Genomic DNA, 22412 nt, shown 5'->3' with positions numbered 1-22412 from the left:
CTGTCAATCAAAGACAGTCAACCAATCAGGGGAGAGAGGGGGCAGGGCTAGGTAGGGGCTCCATGTTTGAATGGATACACGGAGCTCTGACTCGGCTTGGGTGACAACCTGTAACAAGCTGCTGGCTGAGGGGCACTCAAAGGAGGGAGGGACTAGGAGCAGCAAAGAGGGACCTGAGAAGAGGAGGATCTGAGCTGCTCTGTGCAAAGCCAACTGCACAGAGGAGGTAAGTATAACATGTTTGTTATTTTAAAAAAAAGCCTTTACAATCACTTTAAAGAAAACGAGTGGCAGCAAAAGGTCTGTAGGCAGCAAGGGGGTTAAACACTGGCCACACCTTGCTGGGTATGATTTTTGCCTTACCTGAGATAATCAGTGGGGGTGCTGGGAGAGGAGAGGCAGGCTGTGAGGGAACATGCCTGGAGGACTGGAGCGAGCCCAGTGAGGTCTGTTTATTAAGCCAGGAGGCTTTACATTTGTCTGATGGACCTTTGTTTTGGGACTATGTTTTAGATCTGCTAACAGGGATGGTCCCGATGTTTGAGTCGAACTTAAAGGAGTTGAAAATAAAAAAATGTTTTCACCTTAATGCAATCTATGCATTAAGGTGAAAAAACATTGCATAACGCCGCCCCCCCCCCGAGCCCCCGTTATACTTACCTGACCCCTCGAAAGTCCCGCGTGGTCCCGAGATCCTCTTCGCTCAGCCTGGCCGCTGATTGGCTAGAGCGGATGGAATTGAGAGCAGAGCAGCCATTGGCTGGCACTGCTGTCAATCACATCCAGTGACGCGGCGTGCCGAGGGGCGGGGCCGAGTAATACAGTGAGCGGCTATGGCCGCTCGCTGTATCACGGGAGCGCGCCCGCAATTAGTGACCACCATGCGAGCTCTCGCATGACTGTGGTTACTAATTGTGGGGAGGACCAAGACAGCTGCGGAGGGACCCCAGAAGACGTGGATCTGGGCCACTCTGTGCAAAACGAACTGCACAGTGGAGGTAAGTATGATATGTTTGTTATTTTAAACGAAAAAAAAAAAAATCCTGTACAAACGCTTTAAGTTCAACTCAAACATTGGTTGTTCATTTGTTCACAAACGAACTGAACATATGTGGCATTCGCGGCAAATTTGAGCGCCACAGAGCTCCCCATAATGCACTGCGGCAGTTTAGTGTGTATATGTATGTGTATGTATGTATATATATAAGAAGGCCAGTATGGTGGCCTGAGTTATGGGAGGAGCCCGGAGGGTATTTAAGCAGCCCACTCACACATGCTTTGTCGGTTCAGTGTGCGGTACTACACGTCACTGGGCGACTCTTCCCAGCTCACCTCATGTCCGTGAGTCTGCACATTCAATCGCATTTGACATCGCAAGCGCATTGCAGCTTCTCCATTCATGCTCTTTCGACGGCGGTTCCCGCTTACTGTCGCAGGTAGGATTCAAACTTTTTCGTATCCTGTGCAATCTTGCAATTTGTTATGCTTCCTATCCTGCATTTCTTTTGTAAAAAAAAAAAACTGCCTCTGAGTTATTGTTGCTCATGTTCCAACTTCATTCAGCACAGGCGTAGTACATTTGTAACTTCCTCCTGCCAAAGATACGATTCATTTGTAAATCCAAGGCTTCACTGGTTATAAAATTCACTCTCCATGGTTGCCGTCTCATTCATTTGGAGAATAGCATGTATTGTTTGTATGGGTTCTTCGGCAGATTGAGGTGGTAATTGGACTCACCTGGTGCCTTGTCTGCACTTGATTAGCCTGGGGGGATGGGTGGTTGGTAGGTGTTCTGTTTCACAGCAAGGGATAGCACACACTCTACAACCAATTCATATCAGATTTGTTCAATACTCCTTACTACCGATTTGTATCATGCATTTTACAACCGTTTTGTATCAGTAATTTCTCTTTATAACTGTTTTGTATCAGATACATTGCATACTTTCTACCGTTGCCATTCGTTGTTTCCCCCATGCCGTGTGTTTTAGTTCCCGCAGTGGAACTTACGAATTGTTATACACGGTTCTTCTCTCTCATTTATTTACCAAAGTTATTGCCTGTGCGTCATGCATGGCGCCACACCACACCACACTCTTCAGAAGTGTCGCACACCCACTCCAGTCCAAAGCGAACCCAGTCGCACGTTCACTGTCCCAGGTAGGATTCGTTAGCTTGTTTGTCATGTCAAATTCATGGCCACTCATGGTGTCACCCGTACCATGTTCGGTTCCCACAGTGGAGCTTACAAATTATTCGTACGCACTTCTCACGTTCTATTTGCTACACCAAACCTTGTTGTTTTGCCCCATGCACGGCATCACGCTACACCTTCCCTATATGTTTCACTCCAGCCACAGTCCGCCGCAAACTCACTCGCATGGCCTACTGACGCAAGTAAGATTTGTTATTACATTCTTTATGTCCTATCAATTTTCTACCATTCGTTGTCTCCCATATCGTTCGTTGGTGGCCCCTACGGAACCTTCGAATCAAACGGACGTTGTCCTTCTACCTTATGCTGCTCGCTTAAAGGAACAAACAAACCCAGGTGTTTCTATCCTTTCTCAGTAACCCAATTCTTATTGATTGAAACCTTGCAACCATGCAAATCATCTCAGCAGCCTGACACCCTTGTTAAGACCCTTGCAACACATGACCTTTACAAACGCAAAAAAAAAAAAAAAATGACTTTGCCACCACGCAATCTCGGCCCAGCGACCTGACACCTGTTGAGACCGTTGCAACCACGCAAAATCGTCTCAGCAGCCTGACACCCTTGTTAAGACCCTTGCAACACATGACCCTTACAAAACGCAAAGCAAAAATATATATATATAAAAACGCAAAAAAAAAAAAAACGCAAAAAAAAAACGTTGCCACCACGCAATCTCGGCCCAGCAACCTGACACCTGCTGAGACCGTTGCAACCACGCAAAATTGTCTCAGCAGCCTGACACCCTTGTTGAGACCCTTGCAAACGCAATACCTTCTCAGCAGCCCCACATTCATCGAGACTCTTGCAACCACGTAAAATCATCTCAGCAGCCTGACAACCCTTGTTAAGACCCATGCAACACATGACCCTTACCAAATGCAAAAACAATATATATATATAAAAACACAAAAAAAAAAAAAAAAAGCAGAGAAAAAAAATATATTAAAACACAAAAAAAAATTAATAATTGCCACCACGCAATAATCGGCCCAGCAACCTGACACCTGTTGAGATCATTGCAACCACGCAAAATCGTCTCAGCAGCCTAACACCCTTCTTGAGACCCTTGCAAACGCAATACCGTCTTAGCAGCCCCACACTCATCAAGACCCTTGCAACAATGCAAAACCGTCTCGAGCAACCTCGCTCTCGTTAAAGACCTTTTGTGACCACGCAGTCCCGCCCCAGCAACCTGGCATTCATTGAGACTCTTGCAGCCAGACAAATCGTCTTAGGCCTCATGTACACTGCTGTTGGTAAACGGACGTTTAGGAACAGTTGGGTGTTTTTTTTGTAGCCGCCCCAATCTCTTCTCTACGTTATCTTACCAGTACATCTACACAGGATCCCCAATCTCTCCTCTATATTATGTTATATTATCAGTACATCTACACAGGATCATTTATAGTAGTTTCTAGGCAGTTAAGTTAGAAACCTTCCCAAAAAAAAAAAAAAAAAAAAAAAAATGGTTTCAGACGGATGTTCAGAGGCATTCGAAACGCCAATGCCTGTAACAGCTTGTAAACACTTCCAGACGCGGTAACTCATGTTTACCATCGTTTCATTCACAGTCATTTTCATAAAAAAAAAAAAAGGAATATTGTCTCAGCAACTTGACACTCATTTGAGACCCTTGCAAAATGCAATATCATCTCAGCTACCTCACACTCGTCTAGACCTTTGCAACCACTCAATCTCATTTGAGACCATTGCAAACGCAATATCGTCTCAGCAACCTGACACCCATTCAGACCTTTGCAGCCATACAAAGTGATCTCAGCAGCCCGACACTCACTTGAGACCATTGCAAAACGCAACATCGTCTCAGCAACCCCTCCCTTGTTGAGACCCGTGCAACCACACAAGGCCATCTCAAAACAAACCTCATAATCATTGAGACCTTTGCAACCACGCAATATCGTCTCAGCAAACCAGACTGAGACCCTTGCAACCACGCAATGCTGTCTCAAAATAAACCTTCATACTCGAGGCCCCTGCAACCACACAATATCATCCCAGCAACCTGACACTCACTGACACACTTGCAACCACACAACATTGTCTGCAGTAGCATAAAACACCTTGCAGCACGCACCACGTGCAAACCCGAATACAAACTAAACTTGCAAACACACCTCAGTGACAATCAATCAGCCACACAAACACACAGTGGCACCTAGTTGGCCATTCATCTTCAGTGGCACGCGAGCCACTCATCTTTTCTGTCTTTTTCCCTGCGGTTAGTTCAGGTTTCCATCCAGCACCAGCGAGTGCGCGTTGGTCTGCGGGCGCGCGTTGGTCTGCGGGCGCACGTTGGTCAGCGAGCGCACGTATATCGTCTTGTTGAGCACCTGTGTATTGTCTTGATTTTCTCACACCAATGCAAGATCCAGTCCAAGTTCTCAAACTAGACCAAGCATCAGTAGCAGACTTAGCTATGTGGGACAACTTCCCCACCTGATAGAACAGCATTTCAATCTTCATCCCGGCAGTGTCAGCCGAGCCACCACGGGCTTTTGCGGCCATTTTTCGGCTGCCACTGGTTCTCCAAACCTTGGCCCCCAGAAATTCTCTTAAATTTCTGCTTCACCCAGTCTTCATCACGCCTCGTGCTGTACCCCATCGTGGCAGCTGCCCAGGTCTGGGGCCACACTTGAACAGGACAGACAGTGTTCTTCACCGCAGACAATCAGGCCACAGCCGACATCATCAATTAAGGTAGATCTAAGTCACTCCCCATCACGTCCCTCCTGCGCAGGCTCGCGCAGCTGTCACTCCGTCACCAGTTTAATATCTTCTGTAGACATATTCCAGGCAATGTAAAATCGCAGCTGATGCTCTGTCCCATTCCAACCATACTTTGTTTTTCCAGCAAGAGCCTGGAGCCGACCCAACAACTATACCTGTCCCACCCTGGTCATTACTGACGATGGACTGAAGTCGCATCTCACCAACTCAACCCAGCTTATTAACCACTCCTTGGCACGCAACACACTGAAGGCCTATCACACTGGTTGGAACACTAACCGAAATTTTTTGCCCCCTTGCAGCAATAGGCAATGTTAGACATTTCCTAGCCTTCATATCGTATTGCCACACGCAGCTGACCCTTTCTCACAATACTATCACGCCATATCTAGATGGCGTCCAGCATTTCCTGTCCCTGCAGGACCCCAGTAAACCATCAGTATTCTCGAGCCCATGCAGTCAAGTCCCTCCTACAGGGCATACAGAAGCACCAACCTGTAGTCAGTGGCAAGCGCCTACCTTTCAAGAGTGCCCTCTTTAGGGACATGTCTGGAATCCTTACTCGTTCCTCCGTTTAGGGCTTTGCCCAGCATAGTCACCCAAACAGCCATCTATCAGGCCTTCTACAGTTCCCTACGACCTAGTGAATTTACAGTCAGTGGCTCCAGCAGTCAGACACTGCTCCGACGCCAACCGACTTGCTTTCGAACCACTACACTCTCACAGTCTGCAAACGCAACAAACCAGCCCCGGGGGTTGACATCAACCTGTTTCAGACTAACAACGCCTGACGCCCAGTGACGGTGCTTGACCGACTACTGCTCCATCTACCCAGCCAATCTGATGGTACTCTTTCTAAACCAGCTCCCTGAGTGGCAGCCAGTTTGTCAAGCATGTCAGAATCCTTCTAAGCAACTTGGGCTTCAAACCCCAGTCAGTTCTCTGGACATTCTTTCCGAATTAGAGCAGCCTCAGCTGCCTCCCAACAAGTTGTACCAGACCACATAATCAAGGTACCAGGCTGATGGAAGTCTCCTTGTTTGGCCACATACATCCCAAATCCTCAGGAAGAGATGGCACAAGCCTTTACCAAGCTGGCTCAATAGATACAAGAAAACAATAAAAGCTATTTCCCTATCTGAGTCTTTTTCCCCCTTATCTTGGCATACTGACCAGACCACCAAGGCACACTTCAGGTCTATTTATGTTCTTGTCGCGTGTTTATGTGATCCACATCTCTCTCAGTCAGAGGGTAACGACCATAAATATATATATATTACAGTGTAGTCAGTGTAGAATATATATATATATATATATATATATATATATATATATATACAGTGCACGCAATGTATTAACCACTTAAGCCCCGGACCATTTTGCAGCTAAAGGACCAGGCCCCTATTTGCGATTCGGCACTGCGTCGCTTTAACTGACAATTGCGCGGTCATGTGACATGGCTTCCAAACAAAACAAAATTGGTGTCCTTTTTTTCCCATAAATAGAGCTTTCTTTTGATGGTATTTGATCACCTATGTGGTTTTTATTTTTTGGGCTATAAACAAAAATAGAGTGACAATTTTGAAAAAAAAATGCAATATTTTTTACATTTTGCTATAATTAATATATATATATATATATATATATATATATATATATATATATATATATATATATATATAATGTTTTCCTCAGTTTAGGCCGATACGTATTCTTCTACATATTGATTGGTTTGCGCAAAAGTTATAGCATCTACAAAATAGGGGATAGTTTTATGGCATTTTTATTAATATATATTTTTTTTACTACTAATGGTGACGATCAGCGATTTTTATCATGACTGAGACCTTGGCGGACACATCGGACACTTTTGACACATTTTTGGGACCATTGTCATTTTTACAGCGACCAGTGCTATAAAAATGCAATGATTACTGTGAAAATGACTATGGCAGTGAAGGGGTTAACCTCTAGGGGGCGCTGTAGGGGTTAAGTGTGCCCTAGTGTGATTCTTACTGTAGGGGGGCGTGGCTGGGTGTGTGACGTCACTGATCGTCGTTCCCTATGACAGGGAACAGACGATCACTGACAAGCCACTAGGAAAAACGGGGAAAGGTTTGTTTACACTTACCTCTCCCCGTTCTTCAGCTCCTTTGGGTCTGGCATAGATTTTAAAGGGAACTCCACGCCAAAATAATAAAAATCCATACCCTTATCAGATCAAGCAGCCTGGCAGGCCAGGAAAGGGGGGGGACAATTCAGTGCATTCAGTGTAGACTGAATGGGAGTCCCCACCAAAGCACCTGGTCCCCATGTTGATGGGGACAAGGGCCTCGTCCCCACAACCCTGGTACGGTGGTTGTGGGGGTCTGTGGGTGGGGGGTTTATTGGAATCTGGAAGCTCCCTTAAACAAGGGGGCACCCAGATCCCAGCCACCTACCTATGTGAATAGGTATGTACCCCTACCCATTCGCCCCAAAAAAGTGTCAAAAAGTAAAAACCACAATAGACAATTTTTGACAATTCCTTTATTAAAATAGAAAAAAAAAATGTGTCCCGCGATGTCCATCCATCTTCAATGACACTGCCTGATGGACCCGAAAAATAGAAGAAAAAAAAAAGAGCTCTGCCTTGATGGGAGGCCTCCTGCCGACTGCTGTCTCTTGGCTGTGAAAGCTGTTATATAGCCAAAGGCGGGGGCCACAAGTTGTAGTGCCCCATTAGGTGGTCTTTGCCTTGGGTATGCTTATATTTTAAAATGACCACCACTGTGTTTTGATGGCTGTAGATTGTAGATAAGCCCATCTGTCTAACAAATATGATACACCTTTACATGCAAAATTTGCATAATGTTCTCAGAAAACAAAAGTGTTCTGACCTATGAGGTATGGCTCATATAACTTGTTTTCCCTGAGACAAAGGAGTGTCCAGCTGTGGCCATTACAAGCTGTTATATTTATTATGTTATTAATGTGCACAGGCTCACACAAATCCCCATAATCCCCATGCACATCATTTCACTAACTCATAGCTGTATTCAAGATGCAGGTGCCATGATTTTCTAAAAATAAATTTAGTCTATCACTTTCTCAGAAAAGGAATATGAATAATGTCCCCATGTGTGACGCAAAGAGAGAATGATTCACATCACTCTTATTGCAGTTCATTAACTATGTCAGGAAGTCATCATAAGGGATCTTCACAAACACTGACTCACTTGTACAAATCCCAGGAAAGACACAAACAGAATATGCAATGGCACAGAGTACCAGTCAACAGTAGTTCATTCATGTAAAGAGAACCTGTAATCTATGTTTAGTATCATCTCTAAAGTACACCTGCAAAAAAAAAAAAAAAAAAGTAGTTATGATGTAATGTCTAACATGCTACAGGTCTGCCCCACTCGCATAACCCCCAACCCCCCCCCCCTTTTTCCATGACAGTGGGATATTTTCCTCTCTCCAGCTAGCTCTCCCATCACTGCAGCTTCTAGTTCAATTAACTGTGAGGGCGCCGATGAGCAGGCAAGCTGGAGGCAGTGTCTGCAGAAGCCTGACATTGCACCTGTGATCTACTAATCACGTGTTTAGTGCTATGCAGGCTCAACAGAAAACAATGGCCCGGATTCAGAGAGCAATTGCGCCTGCGTAACCATAGTTACGCAGCGCAATTGCTTACTTGCGCCGGCGTAACGAATGCTCCTGATTCAGGAACCTCGTTACGCCGACTGCAGCCTAAGAAATGCCTGGCATAAGGCTCTTATGCCCGCATATCTTAGGCTGCATTCTTGTGATGGCTGCTAGGTGGCGTTCCCGTTGTGCTCAGCGTATAGTATGCAAATTGCATACTAACGCCGATTCACAACGTTACAAGAGCCCTGCGTACGCAGTTTACGTCGTTTGCGTACGGCGGTTTTCGCGTAAGGCTGCCCCTGCTATTAGCAGGGGCAGCCAATGTTACGTATTCCCGTCGTTCCCGCGTCGTGAAATTTGAACTTTACGTAGTTTGCGTCAGTGATTCGTGAATGGCGCTGGACGCCATTCACGTTCACTTTGAAGCAAATGACGTCCTTGCGACGTCATTTGCCGCAATGCACGTCGGGAAAGTTTCCCGACGGTTTCCCTACGATCGGCGCGGGAATGTGCCTAATTTAAATGATTCCCGCCCCCTACGGGATCATTTAAATTGCGCGCGCTTACACCGGGCAATTTTAAAGAGCGCATACGCAATTTACGGAGCTACTGCTCCGTGAATCGCGGGTAGCGCAGTAAATTTGCGGGGGCGCAGGGCAAAAACGGTGCCCTGCGCCTACGTAAAAAATGCATAATTGTTACTGAATCTACCCCAATATTAACTGCACATTTTTTTTTTTTCCTGCAAAAATATGTGAATTTATTATTTTTTTCCTAAAGGTTAACTCATCCTTCAATAAGGTCCAAAATGATACAGGCACAAAGTCTTCTAAAAAGGATAAGGTACAATCCTCCTGGCCCTTTGCTGAGAGTAGAGGCAGCTGCAGGCATATCAGAGATGGGTTCTAAAGAATGTGAAAAAGCACACTTGCATCCCAAGTTCTTAATCAGTTATCATGGAAATGATTGTTGCCATAAAACTGACATGGTTATTGGTTACTGAAAATTTCACTCTGGATAAGAGAGAGTCGTGTTTGGGGGAGTTAGGGAAGACTCCAAGAAGAGTGAGGACTCACGGAAGGGCAATTGTCCAGGCTGTCAGCATCAGACTCTAGAATCCTAACACACTAGAAAAAAAAACTGGAGCTTGGTGGCAATGGGAGGTGCTATATCTGGCTTACAGATTTATTTTCCAGTGTCCAGTCTCTTGCAGGCAACCGTATAACTCTCCTATATCAAAATCACTAGCATTTCTAGTACACACAAGCCCCAAAGGGGAAGGGGTTCGCTGTGGACATTGCAGGTGAGGTCAACCTTGGGTACCACCACTTACACGGTGCCCTGGTGTAATATGCAGAGTGGCAGCAGTGTGCCAATTTCTGGAATGCTCTCTGTGTGACGGGAGTCACTTTGGGCGGGGGGCTTATGGAACCCAGGTTACCTTGGAGAGCACTGGAAGCTCCTTGTCCAGCTCCCCCAGCCCCTTCTATGTGTAAGTTACCCTGTGTCTATTAGGGGCACAGGGTGACCGAGAACCCCAGTCTGACCTCAAGAATAAAAAAGGAGTTACCACGCTAGAGAACAATCAAAAAATTCCTAACAAAGCTGCAACAACAAAGTGTCATACATACACAATATAAATAGAAAAAGGGGAAAAGAAGTTGCGCTAGTAATTAGTTAAATCTAAACAAAGATAGATAAAGGTAAAAAATTGAAACCAATAGACCCAAATAATGGGAAGCTGTAAAAGAAAAATAAAAAATAGTCTCAATGTGTCCACACTAAATAAAGTTCATATGAAGGTGAACAAATAATGAAAGGCAAATGAGACAGCCACCACCACGATGCAATAAAGATTGGAGGCTTACCACAAGGCAAGCAATGAATGCTTGCGGCTGCAAACCCCAGCCAGGGCCTTTAAACGATCCTCACGGGGGGGGGGGAGAAGAAAGATGTTGAAACCCCCAAACGAATCCACGATTTGTTGTACCGTGTTACAAAAGAAACACTCAATGGTGAAGTATATCGTGGATCAATACACATAAAAAATATGAATAGTGACTTCAGAACCACCACCACCGACACCCTATAAATCGGAGGCTTACCAGAGCTTATGAAATAACCAGCATGTGGCTAAAACCCTAGCCTGGGCCTTTAAGGGTCCTGGGATATAATGACAATCCTTGGAAATCCGAATACAATGGAGTTCATTTATTAAAACTGGAGAGTTTCTCCAGTTTCAGTAAATGAACTCCATTGTAAGCTTTAACGAGCAGGGCCCTCTGATCCCTCCTGTATTGATTGTATTGTGACTGTACTGTCTTCCCTGATGTAAAGCGCTGCGCAAACTGTTGGCGCTATATAAATCCTGTATAATAATAATAATAATTGTATTCGGATTTCCAAGGATTGTCATTATATCCCAGGACCCTTAAAGGCCCAGGCTAGGGTTTTAGCCACATGCTGGTTATTTCATAAGCTCTGGTAAGCCTCCGATTTATAGGGTGTCGGTGGTTCTGAAGTCACTATTCATATTTTTTATGTGTATTGATCCACGATATACTTCACCATTGAGTGTTTCTTTTGTAACACGGTACAACAAATCGTGGATTCGTTTGGGGGTTTCAACATCTTTCTTCCCCCCCCCCCCATGAGGATCGTTTAAAGGCCCTGGCTGGGGTTTGCAGCCGCAAGCATTCATTGCTTGCCTTGTGGTAAGCCTCCAATCTTTATTGCATCGTGGTGGTGACCTCAAGAATATCTGAAGATAAAGTTCACTGTTCATCCAGACCATTGCTAGATGGTTTGGGGGGGGGGGGGGGGGGTGGGCGTTCCTATGTATTTGTTAGATGTCGCTGTATCCCATTGTTCTATTGTGTCTGTCTGGGAGCAACCTATTATGGGATGTACAGTTGCAAGAAGAAGTATGTGAACCCTTTTGAAATTATATAGATTTCTGCACAAATTTTTCATAAAATGTGATATGATCTTCATCTAAGTCACAACAATAGACAATCACAGTCTGCTTAAACTAATAACACACAAATAATTAAATGTTACCATGTTTTTATTGAACACACCATGTAAACAGTCACAGTGCAGGTGGAAAAAGTATGTGAACCCCTAGACTAATGACATCTCCAAGAGGTAATTGGAGTGAGGTGTTAGTCAACTGGAGACCAATCAATGAGATGAGATTGGAGGTGTTGGTTACAGCTCCCCTGACCTATAAAAAACACACACCAGGTCTGGGTTTGCTTTTCACAAGAAGCATTGCTTGATGTGAATGATGCCTCGCACAAAAGAGTTCCCAGAAGACCTATGATTAAGAATTGTTGACTTGCATAAAGCTGGAAAGGGTTATAAAAGTATCTCCAAAAGCCTTGCTGTTCATCAGTCCATGGTAAGACAAATTGTCTATAAATGGAGAAAGTTCAGCACTGCTGCTACTCTCCCTAGGAGTAGCCGTCCTGTAAAGATGATTGCAAGAGCACAGCGCAGACTGCTCAATGAGGTGAAGAAGAATCCTAGAGTGTCAGCTAAAGACTTACACAAGTCTCTGGCATATGCTAACATCCCTGTTAGCAAATCTACGATACGTAAAACACTAAAGAAGAATGGATTTCATTGGAGGATACCACAGAGGAAGCCACTGCTGTCCAAAAAAAACATTGCTGCATGTTTACAGTTTGCACAAGAGCACCTGGATGTTCCACAGCAGTACTGGCAAAATATTCTGTGGACAGATGAAACCAAAGTTGAGTTGTTTGGAAGAAGCACACAACACTATGTGTGGAGAAAAAGAGGCACAGCACACCAACATCAAAACCTCATCCCAACTGTCGAAGGAAAAATTAATTCCCAAGTTTATCAAGACATTTTGCAGGAGAACTTAAGGCCATCTGTCTACCAGCTGAAGCTTAACGGAAGATGGGTGTTGCAACAGGACAACGACCCAAAGCATAGAAGTAAATCAACAGAATGGCTTAAACCGAAGAAAATACGCCTTCTCAAGTGGCCCAGTTAGAGTCCTTACCTCTACCCGATTGAGATGCTGTGGCATGACCTCAAGAAAGCGATTTACGCCAGACATCCCACGAATATTGCTGAACTGAAACAGTTCTGTAAAAAGGAATGGTCAAGAATTACTCCTGACCGTTGTGCACGTCTGACCTGCAACTACAGGAAACGTTTGGTTGAAGTTATTGCTGCCAAAGGAGGTTCAACCAGTTATTAAATCCAAGGGTTCACATACTTTATCTACCTGCACTGTGAATTTTTACATGTTCACTTTCATCAGTTTGGGGTCGCCTGGAGAATGAAAAATTATGGCTAATTGTTTTCTATGGCTTTTTACTTGTTTTCTCCTTTGCTTATTAAGGAACAACCCTTGCTTTATGGAATTGTAGATTGCTGTTGTAAGGCAAGAAGCTGCTGTAATCACTAGATCTAATAGATTATTGACACTTTAATCATCTGCTTTGCACTGGGAGAGAAGTTAAAATGCAACCCAGACCCTTAAATGGTTGTAAGCCCTCAGATATACCCACTGAAGTTACTAGCCTCAGGCGCTACACATAGATTTTCCCCATTTATCCGCAGGCTGACTGGCAGCATTTTACAGGGCACAGTGGGGGACAATTGATGTGGGCACAGTGGCTACAATTGATGTGGGCACAGTGGCTACAATTGATGTGGGCACAGTGGGGACAATTGATGTGGGCACAGTGGGGGACAATTGATGTGGGCACAGTGGCTACAATTGATGGCATGGCACAGTGGCTACAATTGATGTGGGCACAGTGGGGACAATTGATGTGGGCACAGTGGGGGACAATTGATGTGGGCACAGTGGGGACAATTGATGGCATGGCACAGTGGCTGCGTTTGGCATGGCACAGTGGCGACAATTGATGGCACAGTGGCTGCATTTGATGGCACAGTGGCTGCGTTTGGCATGGCACAGTGGCGACAATTGATGGCACAGTGGCGACAATTGATGGCATGGCACAGTGGCTGCCTTTGATGGGCACAGTGAGGCTGCAATTGTCTTTTTTTTTTTTTCATTTGTTTGCACCCCCCCAAAAATTTGGAGCACCAGCCGCCACTGGTCTATATTCAGACTGGAGGAAGCGGTATATGATGAAAGCACCCAAGTGGCGTGTGGGACATTTCGTTACACTGTCTATGTTGCAACCAGTACTGAAAGAAGTTCCAGTCCAGGAACGCACTGCATCAATAAGGACTTGAGGCCTAGAAGTAATGTAAGCAGACTTAGACTCCCCAGGCACATACTTATTTAAAAAAGACAGGTTACAATCCTCTTTGTTCTTGAGGATTGGAGGGGCAGCTGCAGGCAAATCAGAGACAGACTCTAAAGAGAAGAATGTGAAGAAGAATGCTTGCATCCCCTAAGTTCTGGGTCCGCTATCATGGAGGTGATTTTTGAAATAAAATCTTACATGGTTACAGAAAATTCCTCCCTGGAGCCAAGGCAGGGCACAAATGTTCAGGATGTCAGCATCGGGGCCCTTAGGCTGGCCATACGTGTTCAATTTTCTGTCCCCCACTGTGCCCACATCAATTGTCCCCCACTGTGCCCTGTAAAATGCTGCCAGTCAGCCTGCGGATAAATGGGGAAAATCTATGCAGGAGGATTTGTTTCATCTCTGTGTAGCGCCTGAGGCTAGTAACTTCAGTGTAGGGGTAAGAAGAGTGCAAAATACTCTCCCCCACTTTACCCTTTCATCAAAAATCCCCACTCCCTCTCCTGCAAAAATAAATCCAGCACTAATCCTCTTTCTCCACACAAGTCCTCCTCCACCATCCCCAGTCCTAGCCACCTTCTTCCCTATCCCAGCACTTATCCCTGACCCCTCCGAATACAAATCCTCTTCCACAACCAGTACAAACCCTCCTTCTCCCAATACCCCTCTCGGAATAAATTCTCTTCCACTACCAAATCCTCCCATTTCAGTAGAACACCCTTGGAGGTAAGGGAGCACTCTAATGGGAAACCTGAGATAAGGAGGGCTCACCAATGAGGACCCTGATGTTAATTGGGGAACCCTGAGTCGCATTCTGGTGTAAGAAGGGGGGTGGTAATTTATTTAGAAACATTTTTTTTTGGCCATATTTGGTCAAATATTTTGCTTTTGAGCTTTTGATTTGGGGACAAATCTTCCGATCCTTTTATACTTGGTGTGGTGGTGCAGTGTCCTTGTCACTTGTGAGCTAAATCGAAAGCACAATCATCCTTGTCTTTATTGTATAAACGACTGGTCCCATTAACCCACCATGTAATGGAGATTAAAAAAGGTGGGCATGTTTGCAGTCCAGAAAAAAAAGTGCCACGGCCCCCATCTATAACTGGCCATCCCAGTAAGCAGCATTTGAGGACGACATATGGTATTAACAGGGCCAAGGATACATCCAAGGAAAAAAAACGTACTTACTGACCAGCTCACAGACAACCAAACAAACCTGTCCAACAATATGCATTAAAACAGGGGTTCAGTCTGCACACATTTGCAAATGTATGCGTAAGCCACAGAGCCTCACTATGGCACCCTGGTATCTGTGGTCCCTAACACTAACTTAGGCTGGATTCACATCTATGTAGTTTTAATGCTTTTTGCAGATTTGCACTACAGAACATGTTCCATAGGAAACCATGGTAAATGGACATAGGTGTGAATCCAGCCTTATAAGGCCCCTTTCACACTGAAGAGTATTTGAAGCATTTTAGCACTAAAAATAGCGCATAAATAATGCCCAAAATACTCCTGCCCCAGCATTCGAGGGCTTTCACACTGAGGCGAGGCGCTGGCGGGAGAAAAAAAAATCTCCTGCAAGCAGCATCTTTGGAGCAGTGTGTATACCGCTCCTTCCCATTGAAAACAATGGGATACCGCCGGCAATGCAGTATTAACCCTTTTCCGGCCGCTAGCGGGGGTTAATACCGCACATACTGCCCCAGTGTGAAAGGGGCCTAAGTGTTTGCAGTCCAGCCTGTGTGACAACCAACAACCATTAAGTGGAGAAATGAGCACAGCCAAGAAGGGACAGGAAGTTTGTTATATGCAGGACCAATAGATGGGAAAAAAAAAAAACTTGAAACTATGAAAAAATATATATATATATTGCCGGGAACACATCTAGGGACTAATACGCTGCAATATATTATATATATTTTTTGGTTTAGAAACCCTTTAGATCAAACTACATTACCTACTAAAAAAATATACCACTGTGTATCACTGTGCAGTCAAATTATCTTTCATATCAAAGAATATTTGTAATTCCTCACTGTTTTATCACAAATCCAATAAACATGTTTACTGAATGCCATAGATTTTATTACAATCTCCATAAGTGGTGAGCTCAGCTCTTCGTGATGGGAAGTTATTTATTTCCAGTGTTTTCACATCACTGGTCAATGTTTCATGCTAGTGGAAAATGCAGATAAACAGTCTAACGTCAGTGCATGGTCTGTGTGTGTCAGGTTACTGGATGCTATTCATCGATAAAACAAATCCCTCTGTTCACTCACATCTCCCCTCTGATAATGCATCCAGTAAAAAAAAAAAAAAGTGGAAACGCCAACCGCTCAGCATCTAGTACATTAGGTTTGTATATAAAGGTCTATGGCAGTGGTTCTCAACCTTCTAGTACCGTGACCCCTTGATAAAATTTCCCAAGTTGTGGGGACCCCCAACAGTTAAAAAAAAAAAAAAAAAGAAACTGTAGTGTGGGTTGTCAGCACCCAAGGCAAGACAAGTAATTTTCACCCCTAACCCACAGACATTTAGCGCTCCCTTCCACTAATACAGTATTAAATCCCCTTATGGTACATTTTAGGATGTACCACTCTCTTTGTTCTTCTTTTATCTCTCTTGATCCTATTTTTTTTTTCCATCTTTCTTGTTCTTTCTCTCCCCTTTTCTTTGTTCCTCCTCCTCTTTTCCCTTTCCTTCCATGTATTCTCTATTTTTATTCCTTCTCTTACTCCTTGGTGGGGAGTTGGGATGAGTGGTAGTGCTGGGGAGAGTTCTGATTAGCCAACTTAAGTGCTCTTGATCAAGGTCATCTGCTGATCTGAGAACTGTCGTAGGGACTTTTAATGGCAACTATAAGTGTTACCGAAATCAGGAGATAGGGTCTCCTCCAGCCCCTCCCACTTCACAGCATGGTTGGGGGGCAGAGGCTAGAGGTCAGCTGACTGGTGAGGAATGTGAACAGAATGGGCAGCTGCGAAGAGACTGAGTGGGCAGGTGCAGACTCCAGGAAATGGCAGTCTACTACAGATCACTTTTTCGTGAACTTTTTCCACTGTATAACAATCGGCAATAATTCTCAGATGAACATTTTTTTTCAGGTTTAACCCAATCATCCTACAATGCAAATGCCTTTTTAGAATTAGCTAGTCTCTTAGTACCCAGGGGGACATGGCGAGACAGAGGCATATTAAATGCGACAATGCCAAGTCTTTTGTACAGCAAATGCTGTACATTGGCAAACATTTTGCCAAAGCCATAACCTCAGACGTACAAGAGGGTAGGGTGAGAAATCTTCTGTGGCCTCCTTAAAAACACTGCCTCTTCTTTCCCCTCAATGTTTCCGTTCGCCAGAGAAGGCATTTCACTTCCTCGAGACAGTATGGGTGGAAAAGGAGATGGCACTTTTGTGCTGTTGGCAGCGATGGCTGTATTAAGGTAGTTAGTTGTCTGACATATGGTTGCAGAAAAATCTGCCACAATCAGATTGGCCATTTGTTGCATGTCTGAGATAGCTCAGAGACTGGTGATAACGGTGAGTAATTTGAGTGTGTTGCAGGCCTGCAGCAGGACAAATGCTTGCCTGGACTTATTTCTTAATAGCATCCTCACACATCAAAAATGCAGCACATTTTTTGGAGCACGAAACCTCATTTTTCACCAGTTTTGAAAAGGTGCACCTGCAAGCAAAAAAAAATAAAAAAAGGCAAGAGTGTGAAACTAGATTTGACAAACATTTTTGATTGGCCAAGGGAGAAAATTATCCTTTTCTATTGATCAGATTACAAGACCGCATTGCGAAAACAGTGGTGCAATCAATAACTTACAATTGTAAGTTATAATCTTAATGATGATCTAAACCAATGAACACATCTATTTCAGCCTTGTGTGGCATATTGATCCAATGGATTGTCAACAATAGATCAATTCCTAGGTCACCATGAGGAAAAACTTTTCAAACAGTAAAAATGTATTTTAACATAATTGTATTGGGGCTACATTAATGGTCCAATAAACACAGCGACTGTCTTACTTGTCATTGTTGCTAAGAAGCAATGGTTCATGCCTTGCCTCTTAGTTGGAACATACTCCTGAGAGGTCTGGAACATGGTCAATAGGGACAGACCACAGCCCTGAATCCGTATAGTACCCTGTAGCTAACTACACGTTGCACCAAGTGCCGAGGTGAGTGCACAACGCAACATTACACGCTGCCCCCACATGCAATCTAAGCATGGGTCCCAAGGTTTTTTTCAGGGGGTACACCAACCCAGATTCACTACTTATAATGTGGTAGTAGCATTGTTCTAGGTACAATCCTTGTTTTATTGATTGTGGATTTGGGGGTTTTCATGAGATGCAAGCCATAATTATCACAATTATGACAAATCACGGCTTGAACCATCTTGCTTTGCATGTAATGAGTCCATCTCATATTAGTATCACCTTTTAAGTTGCATTAGTGAAAAATAAACTTTTGCACGTAATTCAAATTTTTCAAGTTTCACCTGTACTATAACTGAAGGAATTAAATCCTTTTCTCTTTTGTGGAGTTCTGGATTTTGACCATGGCCTGTTACTGGATTACTCTCATCTATTTTCTGTCCAAATGGTTGGTTAGATTCACTGGATTTCTTGCTGTTCATGTTTAGTCCACTGGAGACACTCTAAAGTTATAATAAATACGTTTTTGTCTGTGGGGGGGGGGGGGGGGGGTTTTTTACCAGTGGGTATACTGGCCTAAAAAAGAACATAGGACACCAAAAGGTGAAGTCACCATTTACTCTGTTCCAGCTGCAGACAATCCAGTCTGTTCAAACACCAAGTGCCTTATGCGGAGAAAGTTTCAAGGACTTATCCCAATCGCGTTAGACTGGAATCCATCATGAAAAGTATTCAAACCAGTGGGCGGAAAGATTTCCCCAATGCCAGGGCTAGACATATGAGCCACTAGGTCAGGGCTAGTCTGTTTTTTCTTAAGGGGGGAGGCAGCAAAGAACATGGTTTAGGTCAGCAGACTGAGCCTCCCCATGTACTAAGACAATTAATATGGATTGGGGTATTGTCTTCAGTTGACTGTGCAGCTGCAGCCACAGGGATGAACAGGATGTGTTAAAAATGCCATCTAGTCACTGTAGGGCAGGAGGGAGTCCGTGGATTCTGGAGATGGTGCAGCTGGGGATAAGGCAGGGAAGCTACAGGGGCATCCTAGCAAGTGAAGCACACTGTGTGCATCCATCAACTCATATCATTGCAGGTAATCACTGCTTATGCAGACAGCCAAGGATAGCTGTGGCCACCAGCAACTTGTCATTCAAATGTACAGGGCTCAGTGGCTGCAGCTAGCCACTCACAGGTGGCAAAAACCAGCAGTTTTCTGCCAATGCCATTCACACAAGGGCAAAACACTAGTGTGGAAGTAGCCCAAGACTGCTACTTTATCTGGACAACTTTGTAAAAGGAAACTGAAAAACAACAAATTTAAGTCTACACCGACAGGGGTGCGTCGAATTATCAGGTTTAAGCCACGTAAAGCTTTTATCCCAAAAGTTTAGCTGCAATATATATAGTCTTTCTAAATCTGCCAGCCTAACATTACCCCCCTCTGCCCAGACTGACAATGTTGCTTGTCCAAAGGTGTCTGCTTTACTACTTCATCCAGAATACATATACTCTAAGACAGGGAAGTGCCTTACTGGCTGGATCACCAGGTTAAAAGCGGAGGTTCACCCAAAAGTGAACCTCGCTTTTCGGAACCCTCCCCCCCTCCGGTGTCACATTTGACACCTTTCAGGGGGGAGGGGGTGCAGATACCTGTAATAATACAGGTATTTGCACCACTTCCGGGTATAGACTTCCGCGGGAGTCCAGCCCCTCCGCATCACCCCCCTGTTGTGTTCTGGGAAACGCTTGGCTCCCAGAACACAACAACAGGGACCAGTGGAACGCCACAGCATGACTCGCGCATGCGCAGTAGGGAACCGGGCAGTGAAGCCGCAGCGATTCACTGCCCAATTCCCTCACTGAGGATGGCGGGGGGAAAGCCAAACTGCCGCTCGGCTTTGGCTGCAGACATCGCTGGCGACCTGGACAGATAAGTGTCCATGTTTTAAAAGCCAGCAGCTGCTGTATTTGTAGCTGTTGGCTTTAAAAAAAAAAAAAAAATTTGCAGGTGATTTGCAGACACCACATCTATGAGTTGTGTTTTGGGGTGTCATACTGCTTTAAAATGATAAAGATATTTAAAAAAATAAAACATGTTATACTTGAACTCTGTTTGCTTATGGTGCCACCTTCCCCTCTGAGCATTTGATTGACAGCAGCAGGAACCAATGGCTCCTACTGCTGCCTAACTCTCTGCGTGAAGAAAAGAAAGAGGGGGGGGGGGGGGGAGGAGAGAAAAGAGAATGTAAAACTTTTTTTGTTAAACCTAATGCAGGGAATTAGTCCTAGGTTACACGGCTGAAAGTTATACGACATGCAAGGCAAAGTTGCACGACAAGTCATAAAATAATTTCAATGAATGCCATCTTAATCAATGTGACAAGTTGCTGCAACAATAAAAAAAAAAAAAAATTAAGAAAAGTTCCTGTCCTTACTTTTCTGTGACTTTGGTGCAATTTTGAGTACCATAGAATGCAATGTTAAATCACGAAAGTTGCAATGCCGTTTCACAACTTTGAATCCAAAGCAGTTCGAACCCAGCTTTAGACAAGAAAAAAAAAAATTGGCCTTGGAACCACTTTAAATGCTCCGTTTCCACTTGTGTAACTTGTCTTGCAACTCGGGACTGGAAAGTCGCATGATAAGTCATGCCCCATGATTTCCAATGAGTACTGTTCATATCTGTGCGACTTCAAAATAGTCCCTGCACTGGTCTGACTTGAGGTCCATAGACCTCAAGAATACACAGGCATATGAAGCATCACCACACACTGTTGGCCTAAAACCAATTGACTTTAACTCGTTGCGGAATAAAGGTTATTTTAACCGCACTAACCTTTTGCTTAGGCTTATCTATAAAAATATATATTTTTTTTTTTTGAAAGACTGTACATCTCCCTTTATAATACCGAACTCCAGTTACTGCAAGACAAACACAAAGGGGAGAGAAATGGAAATAATTTGCCTTTAATTTTCAGTACTGTATATAACAAATACAGATCAGTACCCATGCAGGTTTTCTTTGTGGGTGTAGTGTAATTGCATAGCAACTGAAATTCAGGAAGAGCCTCTTCATTTGTATAACTGAGGTCTTAACAGAACATACAAGCAGTTATCAGTAGAAGATTAAATGAAACTGAGCCTTTATTTTGTATGGGAAAAAAAAAAAAAAAAAAAAAAAAACGGAAAAAAAAAAAAAAAAACATAAGTGTCTAAACCTTTATTATTCATAACCTACATTTTTTTTTTTTTTCAAATTAGACTTTTTACATTTTATGTCACAAAAAAAATTAAATTACCAGTATTTACACATATGCTTGATTCCAGTCTTAAATGGAAGAAACAGGACAAACTGAAAACCCTCAGATGTTTCTATTTCAAGTCATTTCAGCTGCACGGCATCATGTGGAACACCTGCAGCCATTAGTGTAAAAGATTCACAATACATAAACAGGAGTAACCATTTGACTAGAGAAGATAGACAGATATGTACCATTGTGCTCAGCTGTTACAGTATGAACAAAGAATTCTTAGCACATATACAGCAATCTCATGCTTATAAAATACTGAAAGCCATTCTGATTTCACCTTGTATACTGATAAAATATGGGAAAAAAAAAAAAAAAAACACACACACACAACTTAAAATTCTTAATAGTTTTAATAATTTAAAGGAAATTTCCACTTTCACCAAAAAAAAAAAAAAACTCTTCAGCTGGAATTTATTTGTGGATTTGTCACTTTTTTTTAGCCGAGAGAAAAGCCATTATATTTGTCTAGGAAGTTTCTTATTTCAAGGATTTCAGAAACAGGTGTTGTGCTCTATTGCCTTTAAGGTAAAAGCCATTTTGCAGTATATCTAAAAGCTGAACTGAAAGTGGAAGCCACCTTTAAAATTATCTTGTTAAAAAACATAATGGTACATTTGACACGTGGAACATGTACAACATTTCTGGGAGGAATAAATATATGGCATGTGCAGAAATACAGTAAATACAGTTTGAAAAAAAAAAAAAAAATCAAAGCAAGCATTCTTTCCTAGGGCCCTGAGCTCCTGTGCACAGTGTGCTATGGTTTCCAGAGGGACGAGATGTTTGACAGCTCACATACTATACACTGCACTTAAGGCCCCCTTTCACACTGGGGCGGGAGCCGTGGTGGCGGTATAGCGCCACTAAAAATAGCGTTGCTATACCGTCGGATTTGCCGCAAGATTCAGCCGCGAACAGTGCAGTATTAACCCCAGCTAGCGGCTGATAAAGGGTTAATACTGCCCGCAATGCGCCTCTGCAGAGGCGCATTGCCATGGTTTCCCATTGTTTTAAATGGGAAGGAGCGGTATACACGCCGCTCCTCTCACCGCTCCAAAGATG

Source organism: Rana temporaria, chromosome 5, assembly GCF_905171775.1.
Source record: "Rana temporaria chromosome 5, aRanTem1.1, whole genome shotgun sequence".
NCBI classification, from domain to species: domain Eukaryota; kingdom Metazoa; phylum Chordata; class Amphibia; order Anura; family Ranidae; genus Rana; species Rana temporaria.
Note: the sequence above shows the minus strand (reverse complement) of the source record.